The sequence below is a fragment of the Hypomesus nipponensis genome, chromosome 7 (assembly GCF_054491055.1).
Source record: "Hypomesus nipponensis isolate SF chromosome 7, ASM5449105v1, whole genome shotgun sequence".
Lineage (NCBI taxonomy): Eukaryota > Metazoa > Chordata > Actinopteri > Osmeriformes > Osmeridae > Hypomesus > Hypomesus nipponensis.
The window spans coordinates 13,896,703-13,921,152 of NC_140367.1; the positions used below are offsets into that span (position 1 = coordinate 13,896,703).

At 41.1% G+C, this 24,450-nt stretch overlaps 3 long non-coding RNA genes across 4 annotated transcripts; 1 reads left to right on the top strand and 2 right to left on the bottom strand.

Annotated features, from left to right (window-relative positions):
- Window positions 1-1,740: 1,740 nt before the first annotated feature.
- LOC146276896 (uncharacterized) lies at window positions 1,741-5,037 on the bottom strand. 2 transcript variants are annotated; one of them, XR_014762517.1, is made up of 4 exons: window positions 4,854-5,037; window positions 4,517-4,585; window positions 4,342-4,394; window positions 1,741-1,877 (listed from the first exon to the last, which is right to left on the bottom strand). It is a non-coding gene; the product is annotated as an uncharacterized LOC146276896 (long non-coding RNA). The 2 variants fall into 2 exon arrangements; XR_014762516.1 differs by lacking the exon at window positions 1,741-1,877 and having other exon boundaries at window positions 1,893-4,394.
- A 9,636-nt stretch (window positions 5,038-14,673) lies between these two features.
- LOC146276897 (uncharacterized) lies at window positions 14,674-15,836 on the bottom strand. Its single transcript, XR_014762424.1, has 3 exons — window positions 15,785-15,836; window positions 15,036-15,241; window positions 14,674-14,833 (listed from the first exon to the last, which is right to left on the bottom strand). It is a non-coding gene; the product is annotated as an uncharacterized LOC146276897 (long non-coding RNA).
- Window positions 15,837-21,770: 5,934 nt separating this feature from the next.
- LOC146276898 (uncharacterized) lies at window positions 21,771-24,196 on the top strand. Its single transcript, XR_014762503.1, has 5 exons — window positions 21,771-21,956; window positions 22,243-22,335; window positions 22,967-23,025; window positions 23,312-23,414; window positions 23,779-24,196. It is a non-coding gene; the product is annotated as an uncharacterized LOC146276898 (long non-coding RNA).
- The last annotated feature ends 254 nt before the right edge of the window (window positions 24,197-24,450 follow it).

A 24,450-nucleotide genomic window follows, 5' to 3' on the forward strand; every position in this document is an offset into this window, starting at 1 on the left:
ATCAAAACGCAAAGTGCAAGTAACTTTATGGGCTACATTACTGATGGGTGTGGTTTGGGCGTAACGTGCAATAAACCAATCAGAGCATCATCTCACATTCCCTTTAAGAGCAGCGCTTGTGCCATGGCGGATTGCTATTATAACGGCGGATTTGCCAGGAGTGGTTCACAGCCGAGGACACCAACGTTCTAGTCAGGACCGTAACAGATAGAGAAGTGACATTGTATGGGAAAGGCAGAGCAGTTTTTTCATTGCACTAAATTGCCCGCTCATGCTGCTCATTCAAATTCCCATTCTTATATTTATATATTTTTTATTTTTTAAATTGTTATATTTTTAAATTGTTTAGTTCTTAAAATGAGTTTTACTATTGTACTTTTTAACTTAATTTAAGACCCGTATATGTTTATTGTTTGCACCTTCCTGCCACAGTAAATTCCATGTTTGTCTACATGGCGAATAAACTAGATTCTGATGGAGATGGGAGAAGAAACCCACCCAAATTAGCTTCGGTTAAACAGGCAGGAGAGGAAATTGCCACAAATCGGCGGATTTATTAGTCCACATAAATAAAGATTTCTTATGAAAACCATTTTATTATCATTGAAGAAATGTAACACACCATAAATCAAAACAATTTAATGTAGATTCGCAGAAAGAAGACCCTGGCCTCGCCAGCAGTGCCACGGACAAAGCTTGCGCCCTTAAAATATCATCTGAATAACGCGCCATTGACTTTAGACAAAGTTTTTCCTTTTTCTGAAACTGCTAAATAGCACCAGGGAACGTTTGCGCCAGAACACGCCTCCTTTTTTCGCTGAACCTCCCCCGGGAGCGCAAAGTAATTCCCTAATTTACGGACCTGCGTCTGTGGAGGAAAAAATCCGCTTTGCGTCGAGTGCAAACTAGGAATGACACTTACCTCAGTAAATTGCGCTGGGTGCAAGTTAGGGCCTTATGGCTTTGTTCTTGCCTTTCAAAAAACAACTCCAGTCCTTTTTTAAATCTTTTTTATTTATTTACCTCAAACACCCATACCATGCTGCCCACAACATCTTACCATTTATTATCTGCAGAGAAGGAGAGGGGCACCGTTCATTAAAAAATAGGAATTCTGGAGGCAGTTTTAGCAGTGACCAATGGGATTGGATTATTCCGCTCAAAGGGTATGTAGAATAGCATGAATAGGATAACTCGATTTTCATTTCCCTTTGGAAGTTCTCCTAATCTCTATAAATGGACTTGTGTAGGATTGAGAACCTCAGATACAGAGGTGCACGTGTTTAAGTAATGAGTACATGACATCCCAGAAACTATCAAAATACTCTGCCATGTTTACTGACATAACTGTTAAAGCAGATTAGTTCAATTAGTAGGGAAAAGGGTGTGAAGAAATACAGTCCAGCACCTTCTTTGCCTGGTCCATTAAACCTTTCAGATCTTGAATGTGCTCAGGGCTGAAAACCAGACATTAAAATTTAATAAGGTGTGTGGATGCTAGAGAAAGAGTGAAAAAGGCCTTTAGTTTGACGTCGACATCCAGACATCCAGTAAAAACAGTCTAGGTTTGTCCCGTATGAGAAAATATGTACGTGTCTAATGGATGCTGCCAAAGGGCTCTGCATACACAGACATCCCAGAACCACCGCAGTCAGCCAGATGATCTCACCAGCTGCTTCCTAAAGGGATTCCCTCAGTCCCAGCAAGCACAACCCCCCCCCCCATTTCTCTCAACACTGTGCTGAACCCAGTGTGAAGTCAGCAGTTTGTAGACACTCACTCACTCACCTGTCTCCTTATGCCCCCTCTTCTCTCTCTCTCTGTCCCTTGTTTTCTCCGCCATGACACACACACTTACTCAGTGCTAGACAGCTCGCCTAGAGAGACAGGTATGTACTGGGCTAGGTGAGGGAACCCATTAAGAACCTGCCCCCCCAAAAAAAATTCTTACACTCTCTCACACTGAACAAAGATTCAGGAGCCAGGTATTTAAATTAGTCAATTTCTTTCCTTTTGATGTGGTTTGCCGTATTCTTGTGGTGTATCTGCGCGCATGTTTGGTTGTAGTTTCCGTTCCTAAGGTTGGAGAGGGAAAGAGGGGCCAACCTGGTTCATCTGGATGGCAGAAACCTCAGAGCCACCACCATTCCACAGGACGGGTAAACAACCGCGCAAGCAGAACAGAATGTGCTCGGGTTTGTTCTCCTGTTCTACTGTCAAGGAGGCTTGTCTCTTCCACAAGCATAAATTATGCATTTATCGCCACAGTCTGACAATGGGACACACGCCCGAACTGGGATTCAGGCCGAATCCCAATACTCCCCCTTACCCCTAGCCCTTAGTTTTGCGCGTTCCCGTCAGAGATAGTGGTGTCCCGATACTCTTTTTGAGCTAGGGGTAGGGCTAAGACTAAGGGTACCCCTTAACACCAAGTAAGCTCTGGACCTTACTTGAAACCTAAGGCTCGGTGAATCCTGCGCGACCGGCAACAATGGCAGCCAGATTATCCTGCGAGTCCGATAAATCTAATATTTTCGTCTTAAATAATTGATGACAAAATTATGACAGTCTTGTTTTGTGCTATACCCAGTCCTGTACACATATTTGCAACCATGTTTAATTGAAACATCTTTCAAAATTGCTTGTTTGCTACGCTAACGTTACATTGCTGATTTGCACAACAGTTCTGCATTTCTCTGACTAGCATGTCTACAGGTTTAACTATACTCCATTAGCAGTGAATTTTGTTTGATATCAGTGCATAACACTATTTGCTTTGGAGATATTGATATGTGCTAGATGACGTGACCGTAACCAAGTATCGTCTCATTTCTTAGGGCTATGTAGCCCTTATGTAACCTGTCACGCTTGTGACAATTATTATTTAAACTCAATGTATACAAAAAATGTTTGGACTAGTAAAGGTTCATCTACTGAGCAGAATTTGAGAATTAATCACAGCACACATATGTAGATTTTTTTGAAAAAGGGTATTGACTTGTATTTCTTTTGAATAAAATAATAAATGGCATGTGTAGCAATATACAGAGTGATATCATACAAGTCAGATAGTAAAAAAACTAAAACTAAATACAATTCAAAATACCTTATCTTATTACTTTGTGTGCACCCTATAACTATGACTAATCAGGGTTTTTCCTGCAAAGACAACATTTTGGTGCGCGCCAAAGCCGTTTTCTTGAGCGCCAATGGTAAAAAAAAGTCTGCAATAAAAAGAAAAAAAACGCGTGCAATGCATGTCAGCGAATATGTTTCAAGCAGGCTCCAGCCGAACCCTCGTTCTGTTTTGATCAATAGTAATCGATTTGATAAGTGTGTCTTCTTGTCTGAACAATACGCAACTGTGAGGTGCGCGAATGGACAGAGTGGCCACTGAACTGTCATTGTGCTGCGAGGGCCAGCCCGACGTGCACGAATACACCTGTAGAAATGCAAATAAAATTTCCACTCAAAATGCTGACAAAAGTTTGATTTACGATTTCAAACGCAGCCTCCATTGGTATTCTTAACCTGGAATGATATATAGTGCAGTGTTTCCTCTATGGCAAAATTTCTGCCGCCACGGTATCAGAAATCAGGCTGTACAACATTTTTGTCCGTCTTATCAGCAGTGATTGTTAGAGTGCATGTCAGAGAATTGCAAGGAGATTGAGATTGCGTGTGTGCGTCTTTGAGAACTGAAAGTCATATAACTTATGTGGTCAGTTCATTTGAGCCTGTTATTGTATGTCTATAGTTCTTGCAAGTTTAAATCAAGTTAACTGGTGATTTTCGTTGTATGTATTTTTCCCCTGCGAGCTAAATTGCACGTCTGTTGATTCGGTAGCGATTGATGCCCTTGCTCAGGTTTGTATTTAAGGTGCATTATTATAATGAAGTAGTTTTAATTAATAAAAAGTGTGTTTATTTGTTATGTTTGCTGCAGAATGCTAAGCCTATCAAGATCAAATGAGTGTACATGCTTCAGAGTGGCCTACCTTAATCGATAGGCTAGGCTACCGACCATTTACAATAAGTTGTTACGTCAATTATTAATTGGCAGCATTTATGCCATTTAGAACATACTTTGAGTGTAAGGTGTCTTTAAGTAGGCTTACTTTATTGCTTTGCGGAAATAGGACAAAAATATGTGGGGTTGGGGGGAGAAAAAAAGTATATATATACTTTTTTTTTTTTTTGAGCACCAAAGACCCATTTTGACCCAGGAAAAACCCTGCTAATTATTGGTCATAAACAAAAGAAAAACAGATCTCAGATCAATTATGCCAAAGCTCTTATACACAATAACAAAATCAGTTTCTAAGATCTGGGTTAGCTCACCATCAAAGGTGTTGAATGTTCGAAGATGTTCAGCTCCAAGAAAAAAACCCAACCTGTTAAAACAGGCATAATTATAATCAACAATATTTAACATACGAACATCCATTATCTACGATTATTTTAATACACAACTGCACCAACAGAGTACGTTTTCATTAACAAGACGAAAGCTCACCAATCCAACGACGTCCGATTTGTGCCTTCACCCAAGCACGTAATGGCTGCGCACACACATGCACACATACTGCACACGTGACGCAGAAAGAAAAGAATAAAGTAAGGAGAAATCCCGTTGCAATTAACATTACACATCATGAAACTAACAAAATAGGCTTACTACACAATAGAATACTAACTACACAATAGAATATTAATATTACGTTTCACGTATAGCAACGTGGTCGCTCTTTCTTCTACCTTGAGCTAGCTAAGAAATTGTATGTGGCTGATCTTTCATCTAGCTTCAGCTAGCTAGGAAATCATGTGGCTAACAACTTTGTGAGTTTACTCACCGATTTAAAGGAACAAACTGTCACTGGTATCAAATCAGCTTTATTATAACATTAGAACATTAACTTCTGTTTCTTCGGTTTAGGTCTCTCGTAATCGGCTGCTTTCTGCACACTGAGCGTGAGCGTAACTCTAAAATGAAAATGGTTTGTCTAAATTAGTGCGGCGCAGATGATTGGTTGGGCTTTTGACTGACAACCAATTATGCCACTAAAATCAAGGATTTGTGTTTGCATCATCCTTCGTTTTTTCTTGCAGGTTACATTATATTATTATTATTACACATACATTTTGTTTCTAGTGACCCAAATTCACATGGGTTACACCTACCCCTTAGTTCTGAGGGCTAAGGGCTAGGGGTAAACTAAGGGCTAGGGGTAAGGGGGAGTATTGGATTCGGCCTTAATGCTCAGGTTTTATTTGTTACAAAACACTTTTACTGCACATCCCTTCTGGCTAATTTCATTTGTCTTATTTCCTCTCTCTTTCATCAAGAGAAGTCAACTTAATGTTTTTTCACCTTACAGGTGACAAAGGTATGTCAGTAGGGGGATGATGAGAAGGGAGGAGTGTGTGCACCCAAATACATATAGTTTGTAATCTTAACTACAGGAACATGCACTTGCTTGTGTGGTTGGTATGTTAGGATGACCATAGTCCACAGACTGGGGTAATCTAGGACAATTAGTTACTGATTTCAGTAATTTCACCATATGCAGTGAGGCCATAGCTGGAAGGGGGGGATTGCAATCAATTTGATGTGTCTCAGCTCTTGAACCCAGACTTGATTTTCATTATTTGAGCAATTTGGTGGACTGCCATGCCACAAAGGTATGCCTCGAAAATGTTTTGTGACAGTTTTGGAGCATGCTCCGTTATGCTGTTATGCTGTAAGAATTTTTTTTTTTACCGCGGTTTATAACCCGATTATCCATTTTTCTCGTGGTGGTGCGGTTTATATTTCGAAGCGGCTTATAGGACGTTTTTATAACAAAAAAACAGTAGAAACACTTTTCGGGAATGCTATTTCAATATAAGTTAAATCCCGGGCAATACAAAACATACATTACGCACTTACTTTCGTTTTCAAAGTGTGTTACACAACGGCATGCTGTACTGCCTATACTCGTGCCTTGCTTGGGATCATTGTTCCCATATCAAGTGCAGAATATATTCCAGTAAGGTTTATATTCAGATTTACAAACACAAAGCTCCCATTCTGGTGGGGTGAGGTTTATAGAAAATGCGGCTTATTTTCCGAAAAATACGGTACAATGATTATATTTATCTGTTTTTATGTGGGTTTTGGTTTGGTACATTCCTTGCCAGACATAACAATCTACTAGTTTGAATGGAAACAAGATCAAATTCAGCCCGGCTTTTGTGTGGGTGCTTCTGAAGTGAATTATTTACACCTCTGGCTCTTTGTTTCTGTCCCTGTTTAACGTTGCATGGCTCTTTACCCCAAACTGGTGCTGCTGTCTGTTTCAGGGCCTGTTTATTTGCAAGGGATTGTGTTGGCCTGTGATAGATACGATACTAAGGATAGAAATTCCTGCTGTTATTGAGGCACATACCTTTCTTCTTTGCTCACCTACCTCGACTGCCTAAACCCTTTCTGGGGCTGGGTCTAGAGCACTAACAATAGGAGCATGGCTTGTTTTGATGTGTGTGTGTGTGTGTGTGTTTGCACGTCTGTGTATGCATGTGTTTGTCTATGTGTGTGTCTGTGGGCTCACATAAGCATGCAGAGTGCATAGAGATTGTGTAATGTTTGATTGTCAGTTAAAGAGTGACCACCATTTCTCCCGAAGGCTAAAAGGCTCATAAACATCCGTTTTATGGTGTGTGGGCCCTGCGCTGTGTCCTCAGTGGCCAGACTTTTACCCCCCCCCCCCCCCAACAACTACAGACTCACATACCTGACACAGCTCACCCAACCTGGACAACCTCTGAGCATGACCAGTCCCTTTCTCTCTACCTATCTGTCCTCATCGGCCCATTTTTTCTGGTTACTAGTGAGTAACCCCCCCACATACACACACACATTCCCCTACCCAGTCCTGCCAGGGTGGACCCCAACGGAGCTGTGGAGTCATGAGTGAAAGGTGGAAGGGGGTGATGTGGTGTGAAGTGTGAGGTGGAGGGGGTGAGAGGGGTGAAGCAGCTGTTCTTACATTCCTCCACAGGACACACACGCACATCACAACTGCACAATTAGCATGTAGGATAACTCATTCCTTTCAATATTACTCTGTTTACATGTCCCACATGACACTCCAGTAATCTTGGACACACAAAGAAACTACGTCCTCCTTGCTAAAATATTGACTAATGTCTTCTGCGTCAAGGACCGAGAGCATCTCTGCTTCCTGTAAGGAATAAGAAATTCCTAATCTGGCAATATTCCAGAGAATTGGCATGTCTGATAATATCCACTCACAACTAATCATTCAGGATATTGGGTAATGTCTGGATTCCATGCATTGTGATTGAGTTGGAAAGAAAGAAAGGCCACGGGGTACGAGTTGTCTGGTTCATCGGTTATGATGGAAGTGAGAGGAATCTCACTTCCACCCCCTCTAATGTGAAATAACGATGTTGAGTAGTCATGGACAGTTTTCCGTTCATGGGGGCAACATGCCCAGTGTATAGTGCGAGTGTCTGAGAACTCTAAAACCAGACGAGTGTAATACGATAGTCTGTCGTGTGTGTGTCTGTGTAGGGGGCTAGATGGCTGAGCGGTTAAGGAATCGGCTATTAATCAGACTCGAACCCAGTGACTTCTGTAGGAACATGAATGGATTAAGTCAGTTGAATTAATTGTTATAAAAGACAGTTCTACAACAGCTCTACCTGTATAAAATAATTGAAAAAAACTCACTCAGAAATTCGCTTATTTGAAAAATGTTTACATAATGTCATACTACACTGATGACATAACTTATCTTGAAGACTCAGGGTGCTCATCTTGGGTGATGAAATATCTACAGATTAGATGTTCCTTGGCTGCAGTCACATACTTTTCCTGTGTATTTAATTGGGCTGTCAAGCGATTAAAATATTTAATCGCGATTAATCACATTATTTCCTACGATTATTCGCAAAATTATTCAATCTAATTATTCTGTTAAAATGTTACCCAATAAATGATTTTTAAAAAATACATTAAAATGGTAGCCTGACGTTGTCATACTCATAATTCTAGTCAGAATATGTGTCTGAGAAGTCTGCGTTGGGCTGTGAGTATGGGGCGTGTTTCAACCGAACTCGTAAAACAAATGCCTCTTCGCTCAATTGGATAGACCTACAACCAATCTGAGCAACGTAATATGTTGTTTGTTTACATTTACATTACATTTCTGCATTCAGCAGACGCTTTTATCCAAAGCGACTTTCAAGAGAGAGCTTTACAAAAGAGCATAGGTCACTGATCATAACAACAAGGTAGTCCCAAACATTGCAAGCAGCCAAAACATGAAGCATACATTGTGAAAAACTAAACAAGTGCCAAAGGGAAGACTCATAAGAGCATGCAGTTATACACGTTACAAATATAAACAACATGAACCACAAAAAGTGCAAGACTGTACTTGTAGAAGAACAATCAACAGTAAAATATTTCACAGCGAGTACAAGAGTTAACTTCGTAATAACTAACCTACAAGAGCAACAAGTCTCTCAATAAGAGTCATTGTGATCCTGGAGGAAACTAACATCAGGTCCAATCAAGCATTCGTAAGTGCCGTTGTACTCCCGGAACAAGTGCGTCTTGAGCCTTTTCTTGAAGGTGGGGAGACAGTCAGTGTCCCTGATGGAGGTGGGGAGCTGGTTCCACCATTGGGGGCCAGGCAGGAGAAGAGCTTGTGTTGGGACCGGGCGGTCTTGAGCGGTGGGACCACCAGGCGGTTGTCTGAAGAAGACTGTAGGTGATAGGTGGGGGTGTAAGGCTGCAGGAGAGACTTGATGTAGTCGGGTGCAGTCCCGTTCACTGCTCGGAAGGTCAGTACCAGGGTCTTGAATCTGATACGGGCGTTGATGGGTAGCCCTGGCATTGATGGGTTTGTTGAAAACAAATTCAACCCAAGCGCTCTTTGGTGACATGGTTGATTACGTTACTGTTGGTCATCTGTCCATCATCGTATAAAGCCTGACAATTTGATTGGTCCGAACAGCTCCTGTTCGGACATAGTTTTTTCCGAACCGAGGTTCCCCAGACCCAACTTCCCGACCAAATTTTTTGTGGGCGGGGCTAAGTTTGGCTGGCAGCCAGGCTATTAAAAGGGTGTACTTAAAAACTTTAAATAGGCCTAACTGGATGATAATGTCCATATAACAAGTTCAGATGGAACACAACTTAAATTGTGAGGGAGTTTAATTCACACTCAAACTATACTGCTGAATAATAAACATCCACAAAATTAGACTTCTGGAAGATGTTCTGGAATATAAAATACATTTAAGACATGTTGTCTCATAGCCTACTACAATATCCTGCTCCATAATATTCAAACCTCACTCAAACATATTTCAGATATTTATGAAACCACAGATTGACCTTAATATTGAACAATACAGATTGTATTTTGTTGAACCCAGTCAGCTGCTCACTTCTTTTGCGAGTGTTGTCTGCCATATATTACTAGAGCAAAAGCTCCCGCTGCTCCCGCTGCTCGCGCTGCTCGCGCTGCTCCCGCTGCTCCCGCTGCTCCCGCTGCTCCCGCTGCTCCCGCTGCTCCCGCTGCTCGCGCTGCTCGCGCTGCTAGCGCTGCTAGCGCTGCTAGCGCTGCTAGCTGTGTGCTTTGCTTGCATGTGATAGTTTAGGCTGAAAGTACTCCAGTGATAACTAAACTCAGTGTGACAATCAGTAGGCCTACTCACAGCCCTAGTTTTGTCAACTGAGCAGTCTCGCAACTTTTGGAAAGGGAACTTCCCATCCAAAATCCCTCTCTCCATCATCCAGCTACCGTCGGCAGTCGTTAAAGTACAAGTTATGTGACAACAGGTGATTCCCAGGGTCAAAAAGAAACCTGCGTTATGGGCACTATTTTTTGTTGTTAAAGCGTGTTAAAGTGAGATTGTGTTAACGCGTTAACTTTGACAGCCCTAGTATTTAAGTCAGTTTGGGGTTTTAAAAGTGCTGATATCCCATTACACCAGGCTTTGGAATGACACCCAGTGATTTTTCTTCCCAACCTTATCGCTCTTTTGTTACTATGGTTATATAATCGTTTTCCACACCGGCTAGATGTCCTAGCTCCTCCCCAATGGCTTCAGTGAAAGAAGGTCTGTTTGCATGTGTATGTGTGTCTGTGTGAATCAGTGTGTTAGTAGCATTATGAACGATTACCCTGTGCCCGATTCCTCTCACCTTCTTCACACCTCATCCCCCCTCCCCTTTTTCTCCTGCCTCTGTCACACACACGCTTGCCACAATCCTTCTGTCCCTCTGTTTTTTATAATTCAACCATGAAGGACAACAGAAACATCTGGCCACCTCATGGTTCCCCAGCCTGGGCTACCCTCAGGGAGAGTCTAGTCATCTGGGTGTCCACCTGGGACAACTTCAGGAACTTTCCTGAAAACCATGACAAAGCTACACACCCTTGCCCGCACTGTGTTTGACACACGGGAATCCTTTTTCCTTCAAACATGCTTTTTTCCCCTCTGTTCACACCTTGCCTATACATTTCCAGTCCACTTTCCAACCCCACGTGTCCCCCCTCTCCCCGTCCCCCCCACTCCCCGTCCCGCTAACGCCCCCTCTCCCAGACCCTTCTCTTCTTCTTTTCAACCTCTGTCTCACGTCTGTTTCGGCCAGACGCAAATGTACTTGTTACGTCAACTGCCCCCCCCCCCCCTCCACCTCCACAAGCTCAGACACATGGGTGCAGACAAAACTATTACAACCGTATGCTGGGTCTGGTGCTAGCAGACAAAGGGCCTTTTCAGACTCTCCTTACTTTCTTCCAGCCTATTTAGGTCACTCCAATTTAATAGGCCTGTGACATTGCATAGGGAACTACTGGAGTTGGGGGGGTGGGAAGGGGGGAAACACATTTATGAATGTTGCATCGTGGCTGAACAATATGCACAACACGAAACCAGACCTGTTTGGATTTCATAACTGGAGGCTACATGTCTGTGTCTCTTTTAGGGACTTTCCTTCTTTTTCCCAAACAGCTGTGCCTTGGCCCTTAGTACAGCAAGTAGCCTACTTGGCCCCCGAAAACAAGTCCTGACACCTCTTTGTCAAGTAAGCTAACACCGAGACAGGATGTTGGTAAAAACAGGTAATCATAAGTAATAATGAGATAAATTGTTCTTGTTTTCTGGTTCCCGTCGCTGCAGAGAGTATGGCTCGGAGAATATATCTGACTCCACATTCAGGCTGTGGTATTGTAACTGGCTGTCAGTGTGAACTGAGCACAAGGACTGACCTGTACACAACTAGTGGGACATCCTCCTTCCTTCTCTGTAATGATTGATTGTAGATACTGTGTGTGTGTGTGTGTGTGTGTGTGTGTGTGTGTGTGTGTGTGTGTGTGTATGTGTGTGTATGTATGTGATTAAGGCACTTTCCTGATCCAAAACAAGTTCTCTTATTAGCAACATAGATTAAGCATCTACAACATGAAGCAAATACAATGAAACAATGAAACCACTATTTGTGCAGAGTGTTTAGATTTCAGTTCTGGCAGTAGGAGAGGGGAATGTGAGAGGCCGCAGTTGTGGCAATGAAGGGGATTTTGTGGTGGTTGACACACCCCAAGCAGGGGCACGTGAGACCCACGGAGTTGGAACATCTGTGGAGATGAGAGGGGCAGACGTTTGGCCCTGGGGCCTGGCTGGTTCTGCCTGGGTCCTGGCTGGCTGAATGTCAAACGTTTCTGGGAAAAAACAAAGGGGGTGGAGGGGGTGAGACTGGGGGCAAGGTGAGAGATGGAAGGATTGGTAAGAGCCAGCCAAGCAAAAAAGGGGAATGGAAAGAGAGGGTAGGGTATAGGGGGGGGATTAAGGGTGAAAGAGCGAGTAATCACCATTTGGGTCAATGTGGAGTGGAGTGGGGGACGTTTGAACTGCCAGAACCCCTGGGCCCATAAGTGGTCCTAATGCAAGGAGTTAAGCTGAGAAGTTTTAATGTCTGCCATAATCTGTCTACCATGTGTAACCACTAGTCACTGGGTATTTAAAAATGTCTGCTGCAAGAATTAAAAACTGGGCCAGATAACCACCACCCCTTTCAATGTGTATGTGTGTGTGTGCCAGACAGAAAGACAGAGCAATCAAGATGAAGAGAAGTGTTCTAAGGAAATGAAGACCAATTAAATTGGGTTGTGCCCACTATATTAGAGGAGTTGTGTTCGCATAAGGACTGTTTAGGTGAAAGAATAACAGCAACATAATAAGAGGTCTGAAAATGTTCTTCGATCAGCACAATACAGAACACCCCCCCCCACACACACACACACTCTAATCAGCATTTGGGGAAGTTTACACACCAGGGCTGAACTAGATTATATTAACTAACCAACAATAACATTACAAACATCTAATTGAACGAACACAACAAATGAAATCCCTCGCAAGGCTGTTGTAACCAAACTATTTTCCACAAGTCTTTGCGTTTTTGGACATGCCGCACTGCATGCTGGGTACCCAAGGGATCTGACGCTGATTATCTAGCAGTACTCCGACTGCGTGATATGAGTATTCGTTTTTTGTCAGCTTTGGGACAAAGTTTAAGAAACGGTTGACATTTCAAGGTTAAATTGCATGAAATTGTGCATGGTATTTCAGAATGATGTCTGCCAGTTTAACTAAACAAGTAATCAAAATTATTCCAGGCCAAAAGACTGAGCTTGGATTCAAACCTGTGACCTTATGCTTTGCAGTATAACATTTCAACCCATTGAGCTACCTGCAAGGCTGGGAAATTCTTGCCATTTCTCCTGCAGCATGGATTGTTCGATTCAGCCCAAGTCTAAACAGCTGTAATTCAATGATCTTTTGACATATCAAGGTCAAATTGCGCATGATACTTCAGAACGATGTTATCCTGTTTAACTAAACAGATATTCAAATTTAAGGCAGGCTAAACGACTGTGGCTGGATTCGATCCTACAACCTTATCCTTTGCAGGTCACCATCCCAGCCCAGTGAGCTATTCTCAGTGTTGAATATTATTATGTTCAGTTACTGTATTAAAAAGTAAGCTGTTTCTCCTGTGGTAAGCGTTGTTAGATTCAGCCAAAGTTGAAACTGCTTTTACATTTCCTTTGAAAATGGGACAACGGGATGACTGGGTTGCTGCTGTAAAGAATAACTTATAGCTTTTTTAAAAGGTTGTTTGGAGTGCCATAACTTGTCATGGAAGGGAATTTAAAATCATGCCTAGCATCAGTGGGGATGTGTCCTGGCTTAGGTTACTGAAATGAATTTGTGCAACAGACAAGGGATCCACCTGAACACTCAATTTACTTCATTAGAGATAACCATTAGCGTTATCTCTACCATGCGTAGACTACAAGTAACTAGTAAGCTACTGTGGTGAACCTGACTTGTTTTGCAGTGGTTTACATAGTCACGCTAAATAGATGATTAGAGTGTTGTGATGGGCTCAACTAAACACGCATTGCTATGTTTTACAACCGGAGGATTTATCTGAAGATTAGAAACCGTTTTGTCAGAATAAAAAATAAAAAACTATGCCTCTGACTGGATTTGAACCAACAACCCTTTGCTTACCGCCACAACATATCAGCCAATTGAGCCATTCCCTGGCATGGAATACACTAAGTTCAATAACTGGATAATTTAAAAAAAGCTGTTTCTCCAATGGCGAGCATTGTCAGATTTGGTCCAAGTTCAAACAGCTGTAATTCAGTCATATTTTGACATATCAAGGTGAAACTTTGCATGGTACTTCAGAGGCATGTCACCTTAAAGCTTATTAGGTTTGAACCATCCTTCAAAAATACATTTGATTTAGTGACACAAACATATTGAGGCAATGTGGACATTTACATAAATACACCCATTTCAGCCATTTTGTACTTGATTTAATTGCCTTAAGTAAAGTTTTTAAATACGTCAATGATACATATCTGTACCAAATTTCAAGTCAATTTCACCTTTGGTTCAAGAAAAGAGGAATTTTGAAGGTTTTCCCAAATTATCACAGTACAGGAAAATCCATCATGGCGGACCTTATGGGTCCTTGAGGCTTTTTTTTCCTCCTGAAAAATGAGGCATGCACACCAAGTTTCAGAAGAATTGGAGCAATGGGGTGGAAATGCCATCACTTTGAAAATTGGACTTTTGGGCGTGGCCTGTGGCGCCCCCTATGGTCCGATGTGGCCCATATTTGGTGTGGGGGTACCCACTTGGATGTAGTATCATTGTGCCAAATTAGAAAATTTATGACCCGGGACTTTTTGAGATATTGGGGCGCAAGGAGAAGAAAAATAATAATAAGAATACCAACAATAACACTAGGTTCCCTCCTACCGGAGGAACCTAATAATAATACAAACAATTACAATAGGGTCCTCCTGACGGAGGAACCCTAATTAAATACTCTAACATACACAACTGAGCACACAACTGAGCACAATTTACCGGTATGTGCAGAAGCTTTTCAATAGCTTTCATAAGAACTTTTCAGTTTTGTACTGTATGTGAGTGTATATTTCTATCTGTTTTTGTGAGTGTTTCAGTTGTGTATGTACAGGCATAGAAAAGCATGCAAAAGCCCCTCACACACATTTTAGACTATGGATTTTTTTATTTTTATATGGACCAACATAACCGTCTCACACACACACACACACACACACACACACATACATAAAACCTCTCTGTGGAGAGGCAGCACGTGTCGAACATGGAGGACGACGCCAGCCATTGTTCCCTCCTCTCGTCTGTCTGTCCGACTGTCCGAGTGCCAAATCAGCTCCTTACACCCCAGGATTTGTGGTTGCTGGGGGACGAGATTCAGCTTGAGGTTTTTTCCAAGAAAGGGAGCACTCTGTACCCTTCCTGATACAGATGTTAGCCTAGAGGTGCTTGGTGCAAAGTATTTACCATGGAATATTGGCCAGTGTGAGCATTTGTGTGTGTGTTTGTGGTATTGGAGAGGGCATGTATGGCCTGCGACTCCCAACCTGTAAAACTCCCTATACCTGATTTTCTCTCCAGTTCTGCTCTTAAGTGCTCCTTTGTTCCTTCTGGAGGGGAGGGGTTGTGGGGCAGGTCTTTCTGGCAGGTCTCCATCTCTCCAGGAATGGAAAACCGGTACCTCTGTCTGTCCTGGTTCACCTGCTCACAAAGTGAGGATTTAAAGCGCATGGTCACATTCCTGGGCTGGATCGCTTGACTCCAATGACAACTAGAGGAGAGAGAAAGCAGGAAAGAGAGGGAGAGAGAGCGAAAGAGAGAGAAAAAGACAGATGGAGAGAGAGGGAGGGATGAGAGAGAGAGAAAAACAGAGGGAGGGAGGGAATGATGGAAGAAACAAGTGATATCATAGTGAGATGAAGCATATCCTATCTGATGAAGCCATCTTTATAGCACTAAGCCTGCGATACTGTAATGCTACCCTTACGGAAATAAAATATATTCACCAAAATATGACTTGAAATATATTGTAATATAGTATTCACCATTACTTATTCCAATATATTATATATGGAAATACATGGGATAATATATTGCTGATAAATATATGATACTAACTACTTACTAACCGAGAGTGAGGTCATGCCGGGAAATATCAAACTGAGGCTGGAACGTATCGACCGGGCGATAGCGAGGATACTGCAAAGCCGAGGTTTGATATTTCTCGGCATGACCGAACGGTCGAGGTTAGTAAGTAGTTTATTATATGGCATTTTTAGCGTCTTTTCATTTTGTAAACGAAAATAAATGGTACCTCCAGGCTAATTGTAGCTAGCTCTCAAGTCTTCTCACGCTGTGTTCCATGTGTTGCCTAGCAACTCATTACTTTTGATAGAAAGCGGACAACATGGTTCTGCTAAAATTGCTTTAATTTCAACACAAAATAACGACACAAGTGATTAAAAGAGTCTAGTCTTCATCCTCACTTTCGATGACAAATCTTTTCAGCATCATCTGGATAGTAAAACTCGGCAGCTGACTCGTCGCTCATTTTGTAGATGACGTCAGAGGGCAATACGGAGCCGTATTGACCGCTGAGGAGGGCAATACGCGTCTGGCATGACTCCCCATTAGCCAATCAGAAAGCTTGTACCGTCGTTGCCATATAATAAACTATAATATCTATTCATGTAATATATTGCTATACATTGCAATATATTGCAGAATATAAAAATTATTGCAGTTTTCCATATATTGCAATATATGGAACATGAATATATAAAATATGTGGTTATATATCCCAAAATATATGCAATTATAGATTTATAAATAACCACCAGAATGTATGCGGCTATATATGGGAAAATGTATGGGTAATATATGTCAAAATATAGTGTCACATGTATGCTTCATATATGGTAGAATATATTTTAAATATATAGACAATTATATGGAAAGATATACATGTACATATATATTGTACAATGCATGTGTACATATATGAGAACATGCCCATACAATGTACAGACATATGATGATATTTACATTTAGTCATTTACCAGACAATCTTATCCATTGCAACTTACAGTAAGTACAGGGACATACCCTGAGGCAAGTAGGGTGAATTGGCTTGCCCAAGGACACAGATTCATTTTTGCGCTGCCTGGAATCGAACCAGCAACCTTCTGATTAATAGCCTGATTCCTTAACCGCTCAGCCACCTAGAAGGTATTCTAATTATGTTGTCAAAGGCCGTACTTCAAATGGAATCCCAATTCAAACTGTACGATCTGCTAACTGAAAAGGAAATAAGATTTACATTTATTTAGGGGGGGATTGGCTTACTCAAAAGAAGTTTGCTGTCAGTATATATTTCCAATATTTTTCCAAATACCTATATTTAAAATATATTCCACAATATAGTGAACACATATCTGTACATATTTCATGTATATCTTTCTATATAATTAGGATTCCCCATCAGGAATAGGCTTTAAGGTGACACCCCCCTGAAGTACTGCAAAGGTTCACCTTGATATGTGAAAATATGACTGAATTAGAGTTGTTTGGGCTTGGACCAAATCTGACTATGCTTGCCATAGGAGAAACATCTTATTTTATTATTCAGTTACTGAACACATCAAGGTCTTGATCTAGGAATTGCTCAATTGGATGAGAGGTTGTGCTGGTAAACAAAGGGTTGCAGGTTAAACTCCAGGTATAGGCATTTTCTTTTTTTTTTTACAAAACAGTTTTCTAGTCTTCTCGGTAATCCCGGTGTAACTATCTATTACATCAATTTTACAATATTTTGCCATTTTGAAGGAGGAATCCGCCATTGCTGCTTGCAGCTATATTTTTTTTTACAAATATTTAACCCTTAGAGGAGTGAGTTCTAAATATTACCGACGCTGCCACCAGAGTGAGTTAATTTTTCAAAACGAAAGCTAGCTAGCTTTTGTTAGCTTCCGTTACCTAGCAACCTAGCATAATACTCGTAGCAATGCTACTACCTGCTAGTGTTACTTGTTAGCCTCCTAATTGTAAATTTTGAAGCCATACTATAGCGTTTGTCATATAGTTTTTGTCTATCGGAAAATAGTCGGTTGGAATGTTCAGAATCACATATGTGTGACGGTACTCTGTGGGGCCCGCTTTCGAACGATCACATATACGTGACGCTACTATATATAAATGTACCATATATGAAGCATACATGTGACACTATATCTTTACATATATTACCAATACATCGTATATTCCCATATAAATCGTAATACATTATGGTGCCATTAATAATGAAATTGCATTTGGATGGATATATAAACACATAAATTATATATTAACGTTGAATATGTTGCAATGTATTGTAAAGTATAAATATTAAATCCCATATATGGAATTATATTGCCTAATATATCATATGATATTTTCCAATATACGGCATATTTTCCTTCCGTATAAGAAGACACTACACCCCCATACACGCACACAGACACACGCTACACAAATGAAAAAACACAATATAAGGCTTATGGATATACTGTACCAATGCCAGGTTATACATTTACACTGCATGCATTTCTACCACAGTGCACATACACACCTTCTCTTTTCCCCGCAGTATCCCTAACAAATACTTCCACCACCACTAAGTATACATCCTGGGTATAGCCGAGTTCAGCTCTCTTCATCAGGTATGTCTGGAGCCGTTCTCATCCGGCTTAGCTTGATAGGTTTAAATATGAGGGTAGTTCTCCCTATATTGTACTTATATTACGTTATAATATACTTCTGAATGTGAACCAGAGGGATTCTGGGGACAGGGCTAAAACTGTAATGTTCTGTTATGTGGAGCTCTGAGCTGATTGGATGACATAGATCCCACAATACACACACACAGAGAGAGGTTGTGACTTGTGATGATTGATGAACAAAGAATTCACACACATAAACAAAACAGAAGGGGAATCCATTGGAACCTTTTCTGGGTAGAGTTGTAAATACCCCATGCATTTGTGTGGGTTGGGCTGCTATGCTAGGAACCAGGGGAGAGGTCACTGTGGTTGTAGCAGACAGGGTAGGGGTGGCACTGGGCCAACACAATCATAAAGAGAGAGTTAAATAGAGGTAGAGAGTCTGGTCAGCATCAAACAGACAAGGTACACTTCAAAAAAGACCTCAAAGTACAGCCAAAAGAACAAAGGGTGTCTCAATGTGTCTGTGTATCTTAATGTGTGTGTGTTTGCAGTGTTTATAATGTGGCCACATGAGTGTGTGTAAACATGCATACATAGTGTCTGTGTGTGTATTTGTACGTCAGTCGGATGGCAAACAAAAAGACAGGCCAAGAGAAACATATAGGAAATGGACTAGTGCTGAGAGGACTGGAGAAAAAAACAGCAAGAGAAAAATATGGTATGAGAGAGATGGAACGAGGGGAACATTTTGTCATATGTGCGCTTCACACCAGCAGCAGTTTAGCACATGGTCTTTTTGGCTGCCGAGAAAAATACATTTTTCAGTCAGCCAAAACAAATCTCAGGACAAGGGGAATTCAATTGGGATCAACTCCAAGTCTTTTATTTGTCAGGTACACAAAACAACACAAGGTCAGACTGGGCACTGAAATTCTTAAGACAAGACAACACAAGCACCTGGCATAACATAACATATAAGTACACAGAACATAATTTACATCTGAGCTTAAATAAGTGAAACTACCTAAATATACAGATAGCAATAAATAATTGACTATACTAACCCTAATACTAAAACTTCCTAAATTACAGATAACAATAAATAACACTATACTAACCTTAAATGCACATAAAACCTATTTCAACCCTATAACCTATTCTAACCTAAGTGGAGTACAGTACAAGAATAGTACAGTACAAGGATCACAAAAACAGAGAGAGGGGGGTCAGTGAGAGAGAAAGGAAATAAACAAATATAGGCAGGAGGAAATCAAACAGACAGATAATTAATTGCAAGACGAAAAGTTCTCTCCTATTCGTCTTTCATTGCCTTCAGACGGAGTGCGAGAGAGAGATACAGAGAGAGTGAGGGAGAGAGTAAGAGAGACAGGGAGAAAGAGAGAGAACCCAGTTGGTCGGGCCAGCAGCAGTGTCTGGACCAGGCAGTGCCGCTGCTAGCCATTTTGGTGCCCTAAGCATAATTCCTTTATGATGCCCCGCCCCCCAACCCCGAGAAAAAAACATTTGTTTTTGCCAGTTTAATTTTTTATTACCAAACATACCAAACATGGAAAATTAAAATCTGATGGGACTTAAAATTGACCTTTTCGTACTATTTCAACGCGATAGGCGTCTAAACTCGGCGTCTAAAACCTGTGACGGCCAAAGAGCAGGATCAGTTGGAGGGGGCACACAGGTGTCACGGCCACAGCCGTGCCCCCTTGTTGTTTTTGGTTTTGCCTTGCCCAAGTGTCTTCCTGTCATTGTCTTCACCTGTCTCGTTCTCGTTAGCGTCATTGTGTCCACCTGTGTGTCGTTTGGTTTGTGTATTTGGTTCCTGTTTTGTGTCCAGTCTTTGTCTTGTCCTTACTACCCATGTCATGTGAGTACCCTTTCTGTGTCCCTGGCTTTTCATGATTAAACCCTGTTTTTGAAATGGCTGTGTACTCCCTTCTATTTGGGTCCAACCCCACCACTCAGCGTGACAACAGGTCTCTACATTGTCATCTGCTGATGGACTCTCAATGACAGGACTTTTGCTTTCAGAGGTGGTGGTTCTCTGCTGTGTATCGGTCCCTAAACTGCTCGTTGAATGTGGTTGATCAGGGCTTGGTACTATTGTGGAGTCTACAGACCTGCTGGCCGGCTGGGGTTGATGTGTGCCTGAACTGCTTGTAGATGGTTGCCCGTCGTCTGTATCTTCCTCTTGGCCACGTGCTCCTCCTTGTACGTATCTCAACATTGACCCTGCATTCATTTACAAATATGAAGAAAAAGTATCAGTATAAGAGACAAAATATTCAAACAAAGAATCTTATTTATATATAAATAAAATTGGGTAAACACAACGATGGTTCGTTATGAACCTTTTGGTCATGTGACCCGAAGGCAGCACAAGGGTTAAAACAAACGGTAGGGTCAGGGGAAACCAGCTGCAAACGTCAAAAAGCCCCGGAAGGCAGAGGTTAATTTCTGTCCGTGCCTTCCAAGAGGCGAAACTACAGAAAGCCTAGAGGTTGAAAGGGTTGCTCTAATGACGGAGGTAAAAAAGAACAAGGACGAGGCAGGGATTAAGGACAAGATGCAGCATACCTTCTCTTACAGAAGACAAGAAGTTCTCCAGGATCCAACAGTTAGTTTTTTAACAGATGGCCAACACTGTTTGAAGTTGGTGAAGTGAGTGTAGTAACCCATTTCTTAGAAACATAGATTAAGTTGAATGTTAGGGTGCTTTCACACCTGACATGTTTGGTCCGTTTCAATCGGACCATGGTCCGTTTTCTCTGAAAGTACGGTTCGTTTGGAGAGGTGAGAACACGCATTCGAACTCTAGTGCGGATCAAACAACCGAACCATGGTCCCCCTAAAAAGATGGGACTCGGTCCGGTTCCAAGTGAACCATGGTTCGGTTCGCTTTAGGTCTGAACGTAATTGGACTTAATATTGACCTATTCCAGGAAGCAAACCAAAATGTAGTGCATTGTGGGTTGAAAAAGGAATTTACACTTGGCGGAGACAGCCGTGCCACTCATTAGCAGCGAAATGAGTTGAGGGAAAACGTGGGGGAATGATTAAGTGAAGGAACGGCAAATATGGGCTGATGATCATACTGCAGAGATACTTGTGGAGACACATTAGAGTAGCGAGGTATTTAAATTATTTAGTTATATACTGAAATAAAGCGTCATTATTGCACAGTGGACCAATGTTGGTTGAAAGTTAAAAACTTAGACAGCTAAAAGTGTGTGATGTTCTATGGAAAAGTGATGGCTCGTCAGATGAAAACATATAATTCCCATGGTTTGATAACCTGGATATAATCCTGAGTAAAAGACCAACGAGCAACCCCAAATCATAACAATTAAAGATAGTATTGCGATCGCTGCTGTTGCTCCATTGTTGTTCGTGACATGGAAGTGATTTTCCCTCACACATTTTCTGCCCAATAGATTAACCGTATGACCGTGTGTCATTGTTTTGTTTTTTTTCAAACGTTGGTTCGCTTAAAACAGGACCGTGTGAACACTAACCGGACCTAATGAAAAATGCAACAAAGTAGCAACTCATCCACTGATTCGGACCAAGCAAACGGACTAATAAGTGTGAAAGCACCCTTAGTGAAGTATACCCTGTCTCTTTCAGGTCAACATGGAGTTAATGCATATAACTACAATCCCTCTGACTTCAAAACTGGACAGATACACTGATGACCTGATCAAGGTTTTCCATGCCACAGGAGGATCTGCAGGACAGAAAATTAGCACCATTATGGCACCAACAGCTAATGTAAGTGTCAAGCAACAAGCTGCTGGAGTTCTACAGGTTGTTTCTTTTCCACCTCATTTGTTCTCTGCCCCTTGCTCTAAAAGTTCAACAGATATGCAGGCTGTCAGTCATTTCATGTTGCAAAAAATAATTTGTGAATTATAGTTATCTAACATTCACCACCTTTTGATTCCTTTAGGGAAGGAACCAGCAGCACTGGCTGTTCCTAAAATTCTGCATTACTCACTCTGTTAAACAATGCATTGACTAATGTATTATATTTTGGATCTTGATATGCTTACTTCAGAATCAAGACATAAACATCAAGCGTGACTGTGTTTTGAGGAGCCTTAGCGTCTACCTCAATGAAGACATGTAGAAGCTTGTCAAAGAATACGTGGTAAGTGTACATCAGCCTACTCTTCTTTGTGCCAGGTGTAATGAAATTCCCATCAGGTGTTCCTAAGATTGCATTGGATGGATTTGGAGCACTGTCTGCATATGAACTGAAGTGCATGAAGAACATTAGACAGAAAGACGACTTCCTGCTTCCCTAAAGTTAATGCAAGTAGGTAGACATAAAGTATGGGATTCATTTTTCTACAAATCCAGGGAAATCTGGTTTGTGCAATTCAGGATAACTAGTTTAGGCTTAATCCTCAAAGTATTAACCCTTGTGCTGCCTTCGGGTCACATGACCAAAAGGTTCATAACGAACCATCGTTGTGTTTACCCAATTTTACCCAATACAAAAGCAAATAAAAAAGTTTTTATTTTAACCTTCGCAATGTGGGGGGTCTGAGACAGCCCAACGGTTAAAAGAATGCTTCACTTTGTTTTTGTATGCGGTAAAGTTGTTGCAAATGACGTTGGGTCACAATCACTTATGAGTCAGAATGACTCGAGGAGAACACAAGGGTTAACAAAGATGATGCCATCCACCTCTTAGTCCTTCATGGTGCCTGTGTCTTTAAGCTTTGCTGTTCATAAATAGATACAATGGGGGGTAATTATTGCTTTTCTGTCGTTAGGCAGCTGAGGATCTGAAACAGTCAGTACAGCCCAAGCTATCTCAGCGGGGCCTCATGAGGTAGGTATGTTTGTAGAAGCTTAAATGCAGTTCATATGGGAGATAAATATTTGGCTCGTTAGTATGAAAAAAGTACATTGATATGGTAAAAGTACACAATTGTACATGATTATATTGATTATGATAACATGTACATGATAAATGGATCTATTGAATAAAATATGTACAGTTTTAATAAGTTAATGTATTAATAGTCATGTGGAACAACAATGTTGGGTCCAACATTGGTGTGCAAAAAGTTTTATGGATAAATATATATATACTGAAAAAGACACTGTCATTTTAGCAGACTGCTGTGAGATGTGCTGCCTCCTCGCAAGTCCTTGCTTCTCCATGGAGAGACCCTCAGGCTTGTCCCTGAACTCCAAGAAGTGTGGAACTATGAACATGTAATAGACTGACTGCACTGCACGGCTTAAGTTTGATGCACACGTTTTTAAATCTCATTCTAACTTAGTTATTGGCTGCCTGAGCTCTGGTCTAAGGTAGGAGTTAGCCTTCTACCCTCAGTTGTCAATTTTCAACTTGTAGTTGTGCAGAGATGGTAACTTTTTTTTTTCTGGCTTTTTGGAGTTTGTTAAAGGATAAAGTATGAAGTCACCATGACCATGTCCAATCCATTCTTGTGAATGTAATATCTCTGGAACACCTTATGGAAATGTATTCAAATGACCGCGCGCCTGAAAAATTGGCTGATTAGATTTGAGGTCAAAGGTCAAGGTGACTGACAGCTCTTTTCTGTTTGTCGTGCAGGACATCGATTCCAGTGGTTCTTGAAGGAGTGACAGTTATTCCCAACCTCCCAAGTGTCACCATGGGATGTGTCATGCTTTTTGGACTTACAGCCTTGAGCTACCCTAAGGACCTGAAGTCCACATTTGAATTTTATCAGAAGATCATTATGGAACTAACAACGAAGTTGTCACCAAAAGTCCAAGGACTCAAAGTTAAGTTGCTTAAGTGATAAAAACAGCTCATAACAAATATACTACTTTTTTTCTCTTGTGGCAGATTTATTTTTGTTGGTTTAAACAGCACACCAGTTGCTAAATAAATGATAAATCTTCCTACCTAATTTTTTTCACCCATGTTCCTAAGGGGCTCGGGAAGTGAAATACTTTACGATATCTGTTTTTGATATGTTTTCATTTGTGGACACAATGTGTTTATCAACAGGGTTTATCAACAGAATATCAATATAATTTTGGAAAATTGTGTAATTCTAACTAAATATGCAAATATCTGGTAATCTGTTACTAATTGATGGCAATAAATTGATCAATTCAACAAGTGTTTGATTAATTTTTCTATAGTTATTGTGGGTGGATGTAAATATGTTAACATTTTTAAAGTCCTTTGGGTATTAATAAAAAGTACATACATATTATCTATTTTGAATAAATATAATTTATTAGGTTAACCTGC